At 49.7% G+C, this 16727-nt stretch overlaps 1 pseudogene across 1 annotated transcript; it reads left to right on the top strand.

The window, feature by feature from the left end:
* Positions 1–9304: 9304 nt before the first annotated feature.
* On the top strand, positions 9305–9947 carry LOC311608041 (small ribosomal subunit protein eS6-like; annotated as a pseudogene). The gene has a single exon. The product of its transcript is annotated as a small ribosomal subunit protein eS6-like (transcript).
* The last annotated feature ends 6780 nt before the right edge of the window (positions 9948–16727 follow it).

The raw sequence follows: 16727 nt of genomic DNA, 5'->3' as shown, positions 1-16727 counted from the left end.
TTAAAGGGTTTTCCTTTACTGCTCAGCCTATGCCACTTTCTGAGAGTAGTGGATGGCTACTCTCTTACTGTACAATAACCACAACAGAAGGAAGCGGAGCCACATGCTCAAGTCAAGCAGCGGGAGCTACAACACGGCTCTAGACCCCTAGCCAACACTCAAGCCGGGACCTGAGACTACCGCTCCCTTTCCCTCTGCCGGGGAGATTCCATGTCAATCACCACAACCCAAACTTCCCAAAGCAGGAAGAGGCAGCTTAGAGGAGCCAATGTCTGGCTTTGGTGGCAGGCTGGCACCCCCCCTTGTCTCTCCTTCTCTCTACAGGGGTACCCCTACTTCCTCCCTGCCATCCTGAGGATTGTCACACACCAAGCCTTAAAGGACAAATGCCAAGAAGAAGCGGATAGTGTCCACTTTTTTTGGGGGGGTGGGGGAGGGAGTTCGAGACAGGGTTTCTCTGTGTAGCCTTGGCTGTCCTGGACTCACTTTGTAGACCAGGCTGGCCTTGAACTCACAATTATCCGACATCCTCTGCCTCCAGAGTGCTGGGATTAAGGCGTGCAGCACAATGCCGGGCTACACCATGCCCTCCCTCTCACAGCTGAGTGCACTCTACCTCCTCCCCTCCAAACACTTACTGCTGTCCTCCCCAACGCAGCTAGGGCTAGCAAACCACTCCCGAACCTGGTAGGTTGCTGCCTGGGTGGCTCCCAGCAGGAACAGGATGAAGGTCGATAAGGTTACAGGTGCTTTTCCTCCAGCCTCCTAGGAGAGCCCCAGCTACCTGCTGCTAGGATTTTGTCTACAGATTCAAATAAGGGGTGGAGGCTGGGAGATGGGGGGGGGGGGGGCGCAATATGATAACTTGATTAAGCCCAGCAGATGACAGGACCTCATCGGCCTCTGCTCTCTTCTTTAGCCTCTTCCAATGGAGACCACAGGCTTTGCTGCTAACTGGCCCAGTCTCTCTTCTTCCGTGCATCCTGCAGAAGAAGCCTTCGAATCTCCATAACGCTGGCCTTCTCTCTGTGACAGACCCATGGGGTTCCACTGAACTCTGGAAAATACCAGTACAATGGGATGTGCCGGAGTTTTAAGAGCTGGGAATGAGTCTCCAGCCCAAGTGCAAATTGCAACACATTTAGGAATACCCTGCTCTGCTGATCTACTGTGGTGTCTCCTCCTGGTGGCACTTTATCAAGAACATTCCTGCCCATCTAATTCCAGATACTTGGGCTGAAACGAAGCCTTCGTGAGCCACTGTGTCCACATGTACACATCGTGGCTTCTGGAAGAGACGGAGGTGAATTGCCGAACAAGGAACAGAAGGGTAGGTATTTGCCATGGGGATCTGTTCTTGTTTGCTTTTGTTTCTTTATTTGTTTGAGACAGGGTCTCACTGTGCAGCCCTGGCTGTCCTAGACTCACTTTATAGATCAGGCTGGCCTCGAACTCACAGAGATCCACCTGCTTCTGCCTCTCGAGTGCCGGAATTAAAGGCATGCACCAGCAGGCCTGGATGTTACCATAGTGACCCCCCTCCCCCTGTTTTAAATTTATCTGACATAAGGAATACATAAGACATCTAAAGTAGAAAGAGGGTTTAAAACAAACTCTCAAGGGCTGGTATGGCTCATCACACCTGTAATCCCAACACTCATGAGGCTGAGGAGGAAAGAATGCCTCAAATTCAGGCCAGCCTCATCTACATAGCAAGTCCCTGTATCAAAAAAATAAAATGCTCTCTTCAATCCATTTTCTTTTTGAATATACTAAAGGAATAAAATTGAGCAGCTGGCTCCTTCTGAGATGGCCCCTGTGGGGAATGTGAAGGGAGCTGTTCGTGCCACTTTCAAAGTATGAACGCTAGGCCATTAAAATGTAAAGAAATTTTCAGTCATGATGATTTACTGCCCGAATCTCCTGATAAGAGCGAGCTAGAGCTCCAGTGTGCCAACAGCACAGGTTTCTGTTTCTGTCATGGGAATGGAATGTCTTTTGAACTGCTAAAGTAGATAATTCCAATGCCTGGAAGAAAAACGAAGGGAGGAGGGGCAGGAGCGGAATGGGAGGAAGAAAAGATTGCCCTGCTCTCCCAATAATTGCCCAGTTGCATCGTTGGGGAAGTGCGGCGACATGTCTCACAAGGCCACCCTGCCCCCACCCCGGCCGCCGCCGCCGCCACCGCTCTTCTGCCAGGTGAGCCACTATAAACTTCTAAGGGACCTACATGATCCAACCCTTCACCCCTTCGGGGCCGTGAGGGCTTGTTTTCTCCTCCCATCTTGTTTCTTGGTGGGTTTCTAGGTCCCACCGTGCAGGTTAACCCAGCCTGAGAGCCAGAAGAGGGCGTTCAGTTCCTCCGGCTGCCACTCTGGGGCGCGTGGGGGGTGGGGGTGGGGGCGGGTGGAGGAGGGAACTGGGAAAGGGGTTTCAGTTTATCAAATGGAACGTAGGGCAAAGGGTGCCGAGGCCCGACTCATCGACCTTAGGCTTTGTGAGCAGGTCCATCCTCCTGTGCCTCCTCTCTCCCGCCGGCCTTGCAGTAGCCCTGTGGCAAAGTGCCCTGAATCTACACCGCAAGAAAACCCACCCAGGTCTCTCTTGACCCCAGACAGGCCCGGCTATCTCTTAATGGATGAGCGCTAAGGTCCTAAGCCCAAGGAAGAACTCACATCTAAGCCACCACAAAAGACACAGCTCCTAGTTACCAGACCTTCTCACTTGCTAGGGGGCAAGTGCAGACTGAGCTGAGATAGCCTCATGTCCCACAAGGGTCTGGCCAGTGTCCACAGGACAAGAACCAGGGATAACGCAATATCTCACTTCGAGGATAAGCAGAGCCTCTCCAGGAACTTCCCTGGGGCAACAAAAGCAGATGCTACAACTTGGCGCTCCCACAGAGGACCCCTGATGCCGTTCCTTCTGGCTTGGCCTGGACAGGCAGGAAGTACAAACCCACAGACAGTGAGAACCTCCACAGGCCCGCCCACCACCTCAGCCAGATGGTCCAGCTTCTCACTAGGGTGGCCAATGAGACGACACTGGGTTACAGAGTGGAACGTCCACCTGGGCTCGGGGCGGCTTTTCCCCAGATGCCAGCCCACAGCCTACTTAGGATGACCCCCCCCCCTAAGAGCCAGGACAGTGTGGGACAGAGGCTCCTGCCAGCCCTGCAGATGAGTACACCCTGGATCATACTGGACACATCACTCTAGTGCCCAACCAGCCATGGCACACCAGCTGTGGTAGGCAAGGTCTCCCCTCCCCGCTCCCCGCCTTGCTACCCCCCCAAAAGAGACCCTTTTCTTTCTTCTTTCTTTCTTTCTTTCTTTCTTTCTTTCTTTCTTTCTTTCTTTCTTTTTTCAGATAGGATCTCCTGCATACCAGCCTGGCCTCAAACTCACTAGCTAGCCAAGGATGGCCTTGAACTCATGATCCTTCTGCCTCAACCTTCCCATTCGCTGGAATTACAGCACAGGTCTGCACCACTATGCCCGCTGATTTGGCTTTTTAAATCTGTGCCTTCTTTTCCTTGGTTGACTTCTGGCGTGCCTGCCTGCCTAAGTCTTATAAAAGAAAGCATTTAACTGGGGGCCTTGCTTACAGTTTCTGAGGGTTTAGTCCATTATCATCATGGTGGGGAGCATGGTGGTAGAGAAATACCTGAGAGGCACACTCTGATCTGTGAGCAGAGAGAGAGAGAGAGAGAGAGAGAGAGAGAGAGAGAGAGAGAGAGAGAGAGAGAAACAGAGACAGACAGACAGACAGACAGAGACTGAGCCCAGCAAGGGCTTTCAAAACCTGCAAGGCTGTGGGGAGCCACAGAGCCCTTTGTGGACCCCCGCCTCCACATGGCGCCTGGCATGCAGCCGGAGCCGCCTCGATTTAAACAACCCCTTATTTGAAAAAGGCCTGCTGCTCGCGAGCCTATCAGTGCGTGAGACGTGTCTTGGTGTGATTGGCTGTTTGAGTGATATAAATGAGCGTGAGGGGCGTGGCTTGGGGGGGATTTCGCTGAAGAGAAGAAGAAAGGCCTGAATAAAGCTGCTTAGGAAAGGAACCGGTGGTGGCGTCTTTCTTGCCGGTCAAGCGAGGCGCGGCACAAGGCCACCCCCAGTGTCATACTTCTTCCAACAAGGCCACACCTACTCAAACAAGGTCACACCTCCCAATCCTTCTCAAACAGTGCCACTTCTCGGTGACTAAGTATTCAAATATATGAGCCTAACCACTAACGGGCCTGAATGTTCTACCAACTCTGACAGGTAAATATTTTCACCTTCTGTTTATAGGCCCTCCTTACTTTTTCTACAGAGATCATTAGTGCGTTGTAAGAACATTTTTAAAAATTATCAATAAACAAACAAAAAGAGCAGACAAAGTGGTAGATGCCTATAACCCTGTTTTTGGGAGACTGAAGTAGGAGGATCACCAGTTTGAAACCATCTTTGGCTCTAATTATTTAATTCTTTTGAAGACCTGTTGGTTGGACAGGTCTGAGAACCCAAGACATTGCACTAGTGAAACTCCCGGGTGAGAATAAAGAGACTCAACAGTTGTCAGATGCTGAGACAAATCCGTGCTGGTGGAAATGAGAAAGACCCTGTACACAGGGCTGATAAAGTGACCCTGTTTCCAGTTTTGCAGATGAGAGGATTTCATTTCAGCAGCCTATGTGTGGATGTGAGTGTGTTTGTGTGCCCCAATGTAGCATGGGGGGGGGTCTGTGCCCATAGTCACATGTGGAGAGGCCAGAAGACAATGTTAGGTATCTCTTTGTATCTCATTATCATCACCATCATCACCACCACCATCATCACCATCATCATCACCATCATCACCACCACCATCATCACCATCATCATCACCATCATTATTTGGGAGTTTAGTTTTGGTTTTGTTTGTTGTTGTTTTGTTTTGCTTTTGAGACAGGGACTCACTCTGTGGCCTGGACTGTCCCAGAACTTGCTTTGTAGACCAGGCTGGCCTTGAACTCACAGAGCTCCACCTGTCTCTTCCTGCTAAGCCCTGAGATCAAAGGTGTATGCCACTGTCCTGGGCTCTCTACCTCATATGTTGAAATAGGGTCTCTTGGGCGGGTGTAGGTCTGAGGTGGGCGCGGGTCCAGCGATTCAAAAGATGAGGTCCTCAATGCATTCTGAGGAGGACTGTTGTGTTCCAGAGCTATACAGAAATGTTCACCCCCAAGAAGAGCAGCCTGATTGGGAAGAAACACTTAGCACAATGTATTAGAAATACCCAAGCTGGGGCTGGAGAGATGACTCAGAGGTTAAGAGCACTGACTGCTCTTCCAGAGGTCCTGAGTTCAATTCCCAGCAACCACATGGTGGCTCACAACCATCTATAATGTGATATGATGCTTTCTTCTGGCCTGCAGGTGTACATGCAGCCAGAGCACTGTATACATAATAAATAAATAAATATTTAAAAAAATTAGAAATACGCAAGCTGAGATCATCAAAGATAGCGTCGATCCCATACTGTGTCTGATCCACAGAACAGCAGTGACTGCACAGCCACCAAAGGACCATACTGAGAGCTCCAAAACACAGTGCTGGTGTTTCCCAGAAAGAAAGAAATCCTGTCATGTTGATTGTCCATGCCCTTTCACCACAGGACCATGGAATCACACTTTTCGGATTGCTGCCCAGTGCAGTCCGGACCAAGGAGATGGCATTAGAGAAGAGAGTGCTGTTTGAGTCAAACCTGAGCGAGGACTGCACCTCCCACACCACAGGCCTCACGGACCTCCTCACACAGGCCGGGGTCATGCTCAGTGCTGAGAGCTGGATCGTGCAGAGGTAGATACTAGGGACAGCACCGAGGTGGGAGCAGGGGTGGGGGTGGGGGGCCCAGGGCGGATGGAGCACTCAACGGAACCAGAGACTCAGGAGGCACAAATCAACAGAGCCACAAGTTCCCGGGGACAAGAAGCTGAGCTGGGCCAACATCAATGGTTTCTGTGAGCTACTCAATGAAGACCTTGAGGGACCTCCACTTGCCACCTGCTGGATGGCCCACAAGATCCAGTACCCACAGGAGGAAGAGGCCATCCAGGCCTTGACGGCCACGACAATCTGGCTAATTGAATGGGGGCAGGAGAGCTGGCCCTGAAGACATGGAAACAGGAGAGCTGACCCTGAGGACACAAAACAGGAGATCTGGCCCTGAGGATGCAGGAGCAGGTGAGCCAGCCCTGGGGTCTCTCACTGAACCTGAAGCTTGCTGTTTTGGCTGGACTGGCTAGTCAGCAAGCTTCAGAGATCTGTCTGTCTGCCTTTCTGCCATCTCCCCTTGGTTTAATTACTAAGAATGAGCATCCTTCCTCTCAGTGTCTTGTGCTCCATCCAAGGCTGATACTCCATTGCCTCTCAAGGAAGCACACCACCCCCACGAGACTTACCCATCAGGATGGTGGCATGAATGACAGTCAGGCTGTGGGAAAGTTCTGGAAACACTTAAGTTTCAGACAGGTGGGATCAGGCCCAAGATGGATGACGCAATCAATCCTGGCCTCTTCCAAAGGGATGACTGAAGAGGAGGTAGAAGTCTTCCCTAACAAGAATCTCCAAATGCCAGAGAGGTTCATAGGCCTCCTCAGGCAGCCTGAGGCGATGAAATTCCCCAAGGGCTAGAAATGCTGCAGGAGCAGAATCCCAGGGGCTTCTGGACAGAGGGTGATCATGGACTGTCTGGGACCACAGGTCTCAAAATGAATATTCACAGGTACAGGGGAAGGCATAGGAGAGGGGAGAAACTATGTATTCATTGGCAGTGGTTTTTAAAGTCTGAGGAGAATCCACCAAAAAAAAAAAACCCTCACATCTATTTAATACTTTAGCACACTGCACATAATTAAACACTTAGCTTTAAGTCTTTGTTGTTAGTTGTTTCTCAAAACGGTGAAAGTTTCAAAGTTAATTTTGTTCACCTATCTTAACATAAATATTAACCGACCCATTTTTGAACTCTGACTTAGAACCAGTTTTTTAAAAAATCTTACTTCAGTACACTTATTTTAAAAAGGCTGTGTGGTTTCTGTTCTGAACTGGGAGGTAAATGACCCACCTGCCATCTGGGGGTGAGTCAACACATTCTCCAGAGCTGATCTTCAGAGCACGGCATGATTATGAATGATATTTGCCCTCAGCGAGGTGGAGGAGGGAGGGGGAGGACACCAAGAAACGTGCTTTGAATTAGACAAATGAAGACAGTCTGATTGGGGTGCATTCAAGAGGGGATGAAAGGTGAGGTTTCACAGGCAACAGACACTGAGCTGTTTAAAGAGGACGGGGGGGGGGGGTAGGGGGATGGGGGGGTGAGGGGTGAGGGAGTGGGGGAGGCCAAGGGCAGGATCTGTGAGTGCGAGAGATGGTAGTGTAGGAGTATGCTAGAGAGGCCCAGTAGTCAGGGAGACCAGTGGTCTGTGACGGCAAGGGAGATGCAGAGAGTCATCTGTAAGCCATCAGGGGATAAAAAATGAAGTGCAAAAGAGGGACTGCCTCAGACAGGACTGAGAGCAGGCCTATGGTGGCAGGAGAGGCAGAGGTGAGACGCAAGCACACAGAAATTTGGGTGTGACGTGGAGACAGTTCATAACCATTTCTCCATGGTAGAATACAAAGTGCATTGTCTCCATAGATGGGCAGGACAGCTACCGTTGGTGTGGTTGGACTGTAAAGTTATGAGGATGAGAGCCTTGTCCTCTGGGACATCGGGTATTCAAAGGACACTTGCTAGGTGAGAAACAAGGGCAAACTGTCATGGGAGCTGAAGCTAGCTAGCTGGTGTCCTAACCAGTCTCCAGACAGGGCCCAGTGCTAGCCTGACCCATATAGAGGCACGGTTCTCTTATCTAAGCCCTCTTAGGAGCTGAGCATAGGAGGGATGAACTCAGGCCTCCTTGTCAACCATCCAGCTGTGTCTGACTCAGGCTCAGTGTAGCATGTCACGTCTGCGTGCATCCAAGACTCTTGCTCTTGTCCCCAATCACTCACATGCTGTCACATTTGTTGCAGGCCACACCAAGGAGGAGACTTCGCGGTCACTGTCACCGTCTCTAGGGAGAAATGAAAGTTTGGAAAAATACATATTTTTATAGGCACTATTACAATCCAATGGCTGACTCAAAGCCCAGGGAATCCTGTTCCACTGGAAGACTAATATCCATGTGTACGCCTAGCAGTTTCAACTGTCTGGATTCTTCTGGTCTAAGGCAGAGCTGTGGAGGTAAAGAGCCCTTCAAAGACCTTTAGCCAAGAACACGTACTTAGCTTGCACCGCAAGGGCAGGAAGCTAGTGCCTTGCCACATGGCAATAGGCAGCAATCACAAAGCCACAGTCTGTTACACCACCGAGTCCGGCCCATTGCAATGCCATCCTTTCCTGTAGCCTGATAGGCTGCCCTCACTTCTGAATGAGCCTCTGGTTTAAAAGGAAGATGCCAGAGAGGCTAGGAAGGTGGCTCTGTTGATAAAGTATGCTGAGCAAGATTGGTGGGGGCTTAATTTAGAACCCCAGTACTTTAATCCCAGCATTCAGGAGGCAGAGGCAGCCTGGTCTACAGAGTGATTTTCCAGGACGGGGCTACACAGAAAAACCCTATCAACAAACAAACAAACAAAGACAATGGTGCATGCCTGTAGCCCCAGGGCTGGTCAGGAGGGCAGAGACAGATAGACACTCATTGGCTAGCTACTATGGCCAAATCTACCAGCTCTAGGTTCAATGCGAGACCCTACATTTTTAAAGTTTTTTTTTTCTTGATACTATGGCTCACATCTGTAATCCCAGTGCTCAGGAGGCAAAGGCAGGTGGATCTCTGTACATGCGAGGCCAGCCTGGTCTACAAAATGAGTCCAGGACAGCCAGAGCTACACAGAGAAATCCTGTCTCCAAAAATAAAAACTCAACAAACAAACAAACAAAGCTCATTCCTCCTATTCTGCCAAGAGGAAGCTGTCTCCTTCCCAGCCACCGACTGACAGAAGCTCACCGAAGCTGACAGAGGCTCGGTACTGTCTATGACAGTGGTTCTCAACCTTCCTAACTCTTGGACCCTTTCATACGGTCCCTCATGTTGTGGTGGCCCCCCCAACCACAAAATTAGTTTTGTTGCTACTCTGTATATTTTTCGCTACTGTTATGAATCATAATGTAAATATATCTGTTCTCTGATGATCTTAGATGACCCCTGTGAAAGGGTCATTCAGCCCCCAAAGGGGTTGTGAAAGGGGGGCTTGCGACCTACAGGTTGACAACCACTGTTCTGTGAGAATCCATGGCCGCAGACGTAGCCGCCACAGCTGTGGATGAAAAGCAGGGTGGGTATGTTATCAAAAGCTGCGAGAACGACAAACAAGGCTTCCTCACGGAGCAAGGTGTCTTGACCCACAGCCGACTGCACCAGTGTTGGGTAAGGGGCACTCTTGTTAAAGACCAACTGGAGAGAGGAAGTGCAAGTCTGTTTGCAGATGCATTGTGGGAGCCAATCTGAGTGTTCTCAACTTGGTCATTGGAGAAAGAGATAGAGAGACTGATTCCTGGCCTGACCCATACTACTGTGCCTCAGTCCTTGGGGCCCAATAGAGATAGCAGGATCCAAAAGCTTTTCAGTCTTTCTAAGGAAGATGGTACCTGCCAACATGCTATGAGAAAGCCCTTAAACAAAGAAGGTAAGAAGCCCAGGACCTCAGCACCCAAGATTCAGCGTCTCGTTATCCACCTGTGCTGTAACATAAACAGTAAAGCATCACTCTGAAGAAACACTGCACAAACAACAGCAAGGAGGCTGCAGGATCGGCTAAACTTCTGGACAAGAGGATGAAGGAAGCCAAAGAAAATACTAGGAATGGATCACCAAGAGACATAGGCTGTCCTCCCTGAGAGCTGCTACTTCTAAGTCTGAGTCCAGCCAAACATAAGTCTTTAAGAAGTAACAAATCTCTGGACGCTAGCCCAAGGGCTATGTCACATGAAAGTCTTCACTTACCAGGAAAGTGGGACAGAGGGGAGGACATCCTATTGGGACTGTAGGTGAGAGAAGCAAGGGAGAATGGGGAAATAGAAGGATCCAGAGGGTCCTAGAAACCTACAGGAAGAACATTACGATGGGCAGATCTGGGCCCAGGGGTCCTGCTCAAACTATGATACCAGCCAAGGACAATACGTGCAGTAAACATCGAAGTCCTACCCAGATCTACCCAATGGACAGGGCATTCTCCACAGTTGAGTGGAGAGTGGGGACTGACTTTCACACGAACTCTGGTGCCTTATATTTGACCACGTCCCCTGGATGGGGAGGCCTGGTGGCACTGAGAGGAAGGACAGCAGGCTACCAAGAAGAGACTTGATACCCTATGAGCATATACAGGGGGAGGAGGTCCCCCTCAGTCACAGTCATAGGGGAGGGGAGAAAGGAAAATGGGGGAGGAAGGAATGGGAGGATACAAGGGATGGGATAACAATTGAGGTGTAATATGAATAAATTAATAAAATATTTTTTTAAATGAAAAAAAAAAGTAAATCAGTCAGGTGGTAGTAGCACACGCCTTTAATCCCAGCACTCGGGAGGCAGAGGCAGGCAGATCACTGTGAGTTCGAGGCCAGCCTGGTCTACAAAGTGAGTTCAGGACAGCCAAGGCTACACAGAAAAACCCTGTCTCAAAAAAAAAAAAAAAAGTAACAAATCATTACTCAGGCCTTGAATTTCCGATAATAGCAATAATAACAATAACAGCCATATGGGAAGTGATCAAGACACCTGGTGTTGATCTCTGGCCTCCATATACAACTATACAACACGTGGACATATAATACAAACAAGTAAAAAGGGGCGGGGGGCGGGGGGAGGGAGGAGGGCGATGAAATCCAGAGAAGCAATTGACTTAAATGTCAGAAACTCTCTGAGAGTGAGTGGCCCCTCCCCCTGGCAGGCCAGTGAGAGGTTTGGGAGTGTGGGACGAGGTGAGACATTTCCCCACCCACACCCCAATTCCTCTGGTGTTCCTGGTAGTGGACACTGATTTCATCATCGACTCTGAGCTTCTCCTGGGCCACATCTGCCAAAAGGAAGTCATCTTGCTAGATTCTTTTTTGGTCCCTAGGGCACCTGACGACAAGCATGTGACCACTGTGGCCGGGTGCAAGTCTTTATTTTTTTATTGTTATGTTTTAATGAATCAACTAATTGGGGTGAGGGTTGCTTGTTGGTTGGTTGACTGGCTTTGATTGTTTGTTTTGTTTTTTTTTTGTTTTGCTTTAGAAGAATCTTGTGTAGTACAGAGTGGACGGTAACTGGACATCCTTCTGCCTCAGCCTCCCAAGTGCTAGGATTACAGGTAGGCGCTATCATCTCCAGCTGGAGCAGGCTTTTACTTCCTTCCTTGTCAGGACAAGGGGAGCCTGAGGGAGAAAGGCTAGAGACAAACCTATTACTAAGTCAATACACATTTTTCGAGAATCTACTATGTACCACATATATACTCTGCTCTAAACAAGTCAACTTCCTTCCGCCCAGTTAGGTTCATCAGAGCTGGTGGGAGGGTTTGATCCCTTCGTCCTTTCAGTTCCCAGGGTGGCAGCCCCAATGGCCCCACCCTAGTCTGCAGCAACGATTTGCCAGTCAGAGCACAGCAACTGTTCCTATCTCTTAGGGGCTCAGAGCCACTCAGCCATCAGTCACACCAGCCTTCGCCACACAGTTGGTGGCATACTCACCCCACCAGCTCAGGGATGTGCCATGAGGTCAACTCCCCACCACCTGCTTCCTGCCTCAGTGGCCACAAGGCAAACACCAGCCTTGGGAGATGGAGCCTGTCACTCAAGAGAAGAGATAAACACTGCCCACCATGGCAGGAAAGTACACTTTCTAAGAAGCCTGTCCCCCTCCCAGGGGGTTGGCGCGACAGCAGGCAGAAGCTAGGAGAACACCTGCAGATGGTGGAGACGGACGGACAAGGAGAAGCTCCTTGTGTTTATACACAAACTTCCTTCTCATGCCTCAGGTGCCTTCCTGCTAAAACACCCACAACTACCAGTGTGTCCAAACGCTTGAGGTAGCTTAGGATATAGCCTTTCCCTCTGGGAGATTAGAAAAAGAGCTCCTGGCATCTGTTAAACAGTGCATGACGCAGAATACTATAGGCTTGTGCTTGCTGGCGACTGGCAACTTCGTACTCCAACCCTGACTTCCAGGGTCTCCTAACTCACACACTTGATGGTCCATAGCACCCTCTCCATTCAAAACAAAAACAAAAACAAAAACAAAACAACCTTTGTGTAGCAATTATGAGGGAGAGTTCCGGGCTAAATCCAAGCTATTCCAACATTGGAATAAAATCTCTGAAGCTTAAAAAAAAAAATCATCAAAATACACAGTGTGTTATGGGAGGTTATTCTCTGCCACAAATGTAAGTTCCAGATCCGTGACTCTCAGATAGAAGAGGGAGCAGAAAAGCTTGGAATCCTTCCACAGGCTTTTCTTTCTTTCTTTCTTTCTTTCTTTCTTTTTTCTTTCTTTCTTTCTTTTTTTTTTTTTTAAGACAGGGTTTCTCTATGTAGCTCTGGCTGTCCTGGACTTGCTTTGTAGACAGGCTGGCCTTAAACTCACAGAGATCCACCTGCCTCTGCCTCCCGAGTGCTGGGCTGTTCACACCCAGCTTTTCAAACCACGAACCATCCCCACCCCCCCTTAGAGCTCCTAGCGGGGGATCTCCAGCCAAGAAGACTGCCACAGCCAGTCTTTGTCCTCAAGGGCTCCGTCAAACACAGACTACTTAGCCCAGCCAACCTTCTGCAGGCTTCTAGAAAGTTCCAGGTGATGCTGGTCCAGGGATTGCCCTGAAAAGCCTGATGAAGGAAATGGTTATGAACAGCTGGTTCGGGAAAGTACTTCTCTCATTTATGGGAGGGCATGGGCAGCTTCTCCGTGGCTCTTCTTCCAAGTGCTGAAATTGCTAGAAAAGGGGCAGAGTGTCTGCCATCAGAAATGAACTCCGGACCAAGGTACTCACGTTTGCAGATACTGAGTGGTCCTCCTCCTTACAACTAGGAAAATAGGGTGTGAACTGTATCTCTGCCTTTTTTTTTTTTTTTTAAATGAGAACTTGGAAGAGAGCAGAATGCATGGTACTTCTGTCAGGAAGTGTGGTCCACATGAAGGCACATGGCAAGAGGTGAATGCAGGGGCAAGGCACTCTTGACCCCAGGGGCCACCCACTTCCCCAGGGCTTATGATTTCCACACCCAATGAAAGGCCCATTCTCAGAATTCACACAGACTTTGTGGCAACCAAATGCATATCATTCACACCAAACTCAAGCTGCCCTCGGAGTGTCAGCAATGGTTGGGATCACACTCCACAGAAGTGTGATCTGTGGGTAGAGCAGAAAAGCCACAGCCTGGGAAAGGCAGAACTCCAGGCATCAGCTGGTTCCATTACTTTCACCTTCTAGAATGTTCCCATTGCACATGAGACTCTATTGTCCCACAATTACGCATGTGGTGAAGAAGGGCGTGGATTCTCCTTCTTGCTCAGACAGGGAGCCTGCTCTCACCGAAGGCCTCCCATGGTGCCTGAGAAACACTGGGGCCTTGAGAAATCTGTTCAATTGGCTTCTGAAGCCAGAGCCTCCCAAAGAGGAAATATGATGAAGGGCAGGATTGAGAGGGCCTGGACCTGCAGAAGACAACTCAGAGATTACACAGAGTCAATATACAGAGCTACCTAGCTGGGAATACATGGAGTGAGGCCAAATCCTCCCCTGATTTCTGTCCAGTTGCCTAGCTGTGTTCCTGAGCAAGTAGCAGAGTCATTAAACCTGCACCCCAGGCTGTCAGTCCTGAGCATGCAAAAAACCGTCCTGTGCATCCAAAAGGGTGGTGATCTTTGGACTTTGAAAAACCCTTGTAAGCCAGGCATGGTGGCCCATGCCTTTGATCCCAGCACTCAGGAGGCAGAGGCAGGTGGCTCGCTGTGAGTTCGAGGTCAGTCTGGCCTACAAAGTGAGGCCAGGACAGCCAAGGCTACACAGAGAAACCCTGTCTAGAAAAAAGAAAGAAAGAAAGAAAGAAAAGAGGAGAAAAAGAAAAGAAAGGTCCTTGTATTTTTAGCTGTTCTCCAAAGAAAGCAGAGCTGATTTCAGGCTTTTTGGCTCACTGTTGGGGCATGAGTTGGGGGTTGGAAAGGGTGGAAAGGGAGGTGTGCGTCACAGGCATGCACCAACGCTCAGCTGTTGGCTGTTCAGCAAGCTGAGCCACCCTTTGCTGGGGATGGACATAGCCCTGCAGTGCAGTTAACTACCCCCAGCGCGCTGGCTTGTGCGTTTCTACGTTCTGCAGCCTGCCGTACTTTTCTGCCCCAGATCTAACTGAAGGTGCCCTCCAGCACGGAACGCGCTTGTGCAGCCCCAGCGATTAGATCAGACATGCTGGAATTTCCTATATCCTGTTCTACCCGCAAGCTTCCTGCTGCGTCCCAGACTGGCCACGAAGGTGATTCTCTCTACCCGGTGGCTCTGGGTCACCCCAGGAAAGTCGTGCAAACTACATCTGTGTCTTGCTTACAGGCGTTACCAACAGGCTTGTCCGTTCTACATTCAACGGGAATCGCTCACGCGTTTCTTTCAGAACCCAACAACTACATAATTTTATTCTCTTAAAATCCATATAATTCCCTTCCCATCTCCAGTCACTCAGAGGCTCAGAATTACGTGTAGTAAAGGCCCTCTGCTTGGAGCTGTTGAGATGGCTCAGTAGGTAAGGGAGCTTGCTACCAAGGCTGACTGCCTAACCCTCAGGGCCCACGAGGTGAAGGGAGAGATCTGACTCCCACAGTTGCCCTTTGCCCTCCACAAGCATCTCACGGCCTGTGCACATGCATGAACCAACCACTCACCAACCAACAAACAAAGGCAATAAAAATGTTTTAACATTTGTTTTGAATATTTACTTCCCTCTTCTTTCTCATGATCCTGAAGCTAAGATGACTGTTTAAATAATCTCAGCAGCAGCATGTATTTGTTGTAAACCACTCAATGGTTTCTCTTCAGTTCCCTTTTTGTATTAGGTCAGATCTCATATGGCTCAGGGTGGCCTTGAACTTGAATTCCCACTCCTCCTGCCCCTGCCACTCTGACTTTATGAAGTGCTGGGGATGGAACCCAGAGCTTCACGCATGCTAAGCGAACACTGCCCACCCAGAGCTATTTCCCAGGCCAGCTCTCTTTTTCAGAACACAAAGTATCAGTAAGTTCAGCACAAAAAACCCGATAACTGCAAGTGACCGCACCGAAAGAAGCGTGGGGCGGAAATGCTGATGGCATCCCATAAGCCGACCTTCCTGGAGAAGAGTAAGGAGTTGTGCACAAGGAGCTGCACCTAAGACAGGCAGACTTGGGGTGCGTGTTGGTAGGGGGGGTCTTCCTTCTCTGGGATGTCAGAGGGATATTTTGGAGAGGAATATTTTTGGGTTTTTTTGGTTTTGTGTTTGTTTGTTTGCTTGCTTGTTTGTTTTTGAGACAGGGTCTTTCTTCAGAGCCCTGGCTGTCATGGAACTCTTTGTAGACTAAGGCAGCCTTGAACTCATAGAGATCCATCCACCGGCCTCTGCCTTCCCAGTGCTGGGATTAAAGGCGGCCACTGGGATGCTATTTTAATGCAATCTTCCAGAGAGAGGAGCTCAGCAGCAGAGTGCCTTTTTAGTCCTGAGCTTGCCTCCTAACACTGGAAAAAAACAAACAAAACAAAACATACCTTGGTGTTTCTTCCCTTTAGCCCTTGGATGGCTCCAGGAGCCTTTAAAACAAGTGAGCCCCATTCATTTGAAGGAAAAGAGAATCGTAACATCATTAGGTCCTACTGTTTCCAGAATCGTGTAGAAGAGCAGAAGGGGGGAAAAATATGAAAGTCTTTCCTTCAAGCATTTTCCCCCACTCACAATCATCAATGTATAAAACAAGCCTCAGGCAGTAGGTTCAACAGTAGCCCAGTGGGGTGTGGCTAGCCCGACTCTAGGCTAAGCGTCTGGGCAAGCTTTGGACTCCCACGTCCTGGGGGGCAGGGGGCGGGCTTGAGAAAATCCACACCCACTGAAGTGGAGGGATGAAGCCACCAGCCTGAACCCTGAGAACTCTTGCTGTGTGCAGCCCCAAAGGCACTGCCGCGCTGTCTCCCCAGTGGCTCCAGGTCCGGCTGCAAGGCTGCAAAGTTCTCGGAAGCCTGGCCCTGCGGCACTGCCACTCGGTGTGGCTCTAATTCCCCCCTAATCCTCCTTGGTCTCTGGAGCTGGCGTGTTGGGTGTTCTGGTACCAGGGGCGGCATGAGCTGTGCTGGCCCCTTTCCCTGACTTTCTTAAAATATAAATTTTTTTTAAACTGTGTCTTGGAGATAAAAGCAAGAATGCCAAACGTTAGGGAACGCTTTCTTGTGTTTATTACAGCCCTGGGGAGCACCCCACACAAGGAACTGCTGGGAACGGCAGCCAAGATGAGATCGGCTTTTCCAATAAGTACTTCAAACAGCAGCGCATGGTTTTTGGCTCAAGCCAGCAACTGGGAAGCCAACAGTTAATAGGGTTGGGCACTGAGGCAAGGCTCCCTGCCACCGGGGAAAAGTCTGGGCTGCTGTTCATAGCAGTTTTCACCGCAACTGAATTACAAGACACTTGTCTGACTCTCCTAGAAAAACAAGCGACACAACCCTTT

This window comes from Acomys minous (assembly GCF_964271855.1).
Source record: "Acomys minous genome assembly, chromosome: 11".
In the NCBI taxonomy this organism is placed as follows: domain Eukaryota; kingdom Metazoa; phylum Chordata; class Mammalia; order Rodentia; family Muridae; genus Acomys; species Acomys minous.
Note: the sequence above shows the minus strand (reverse complement) of the source record. Positions and strands in the feature narration are given on the sequence as shown.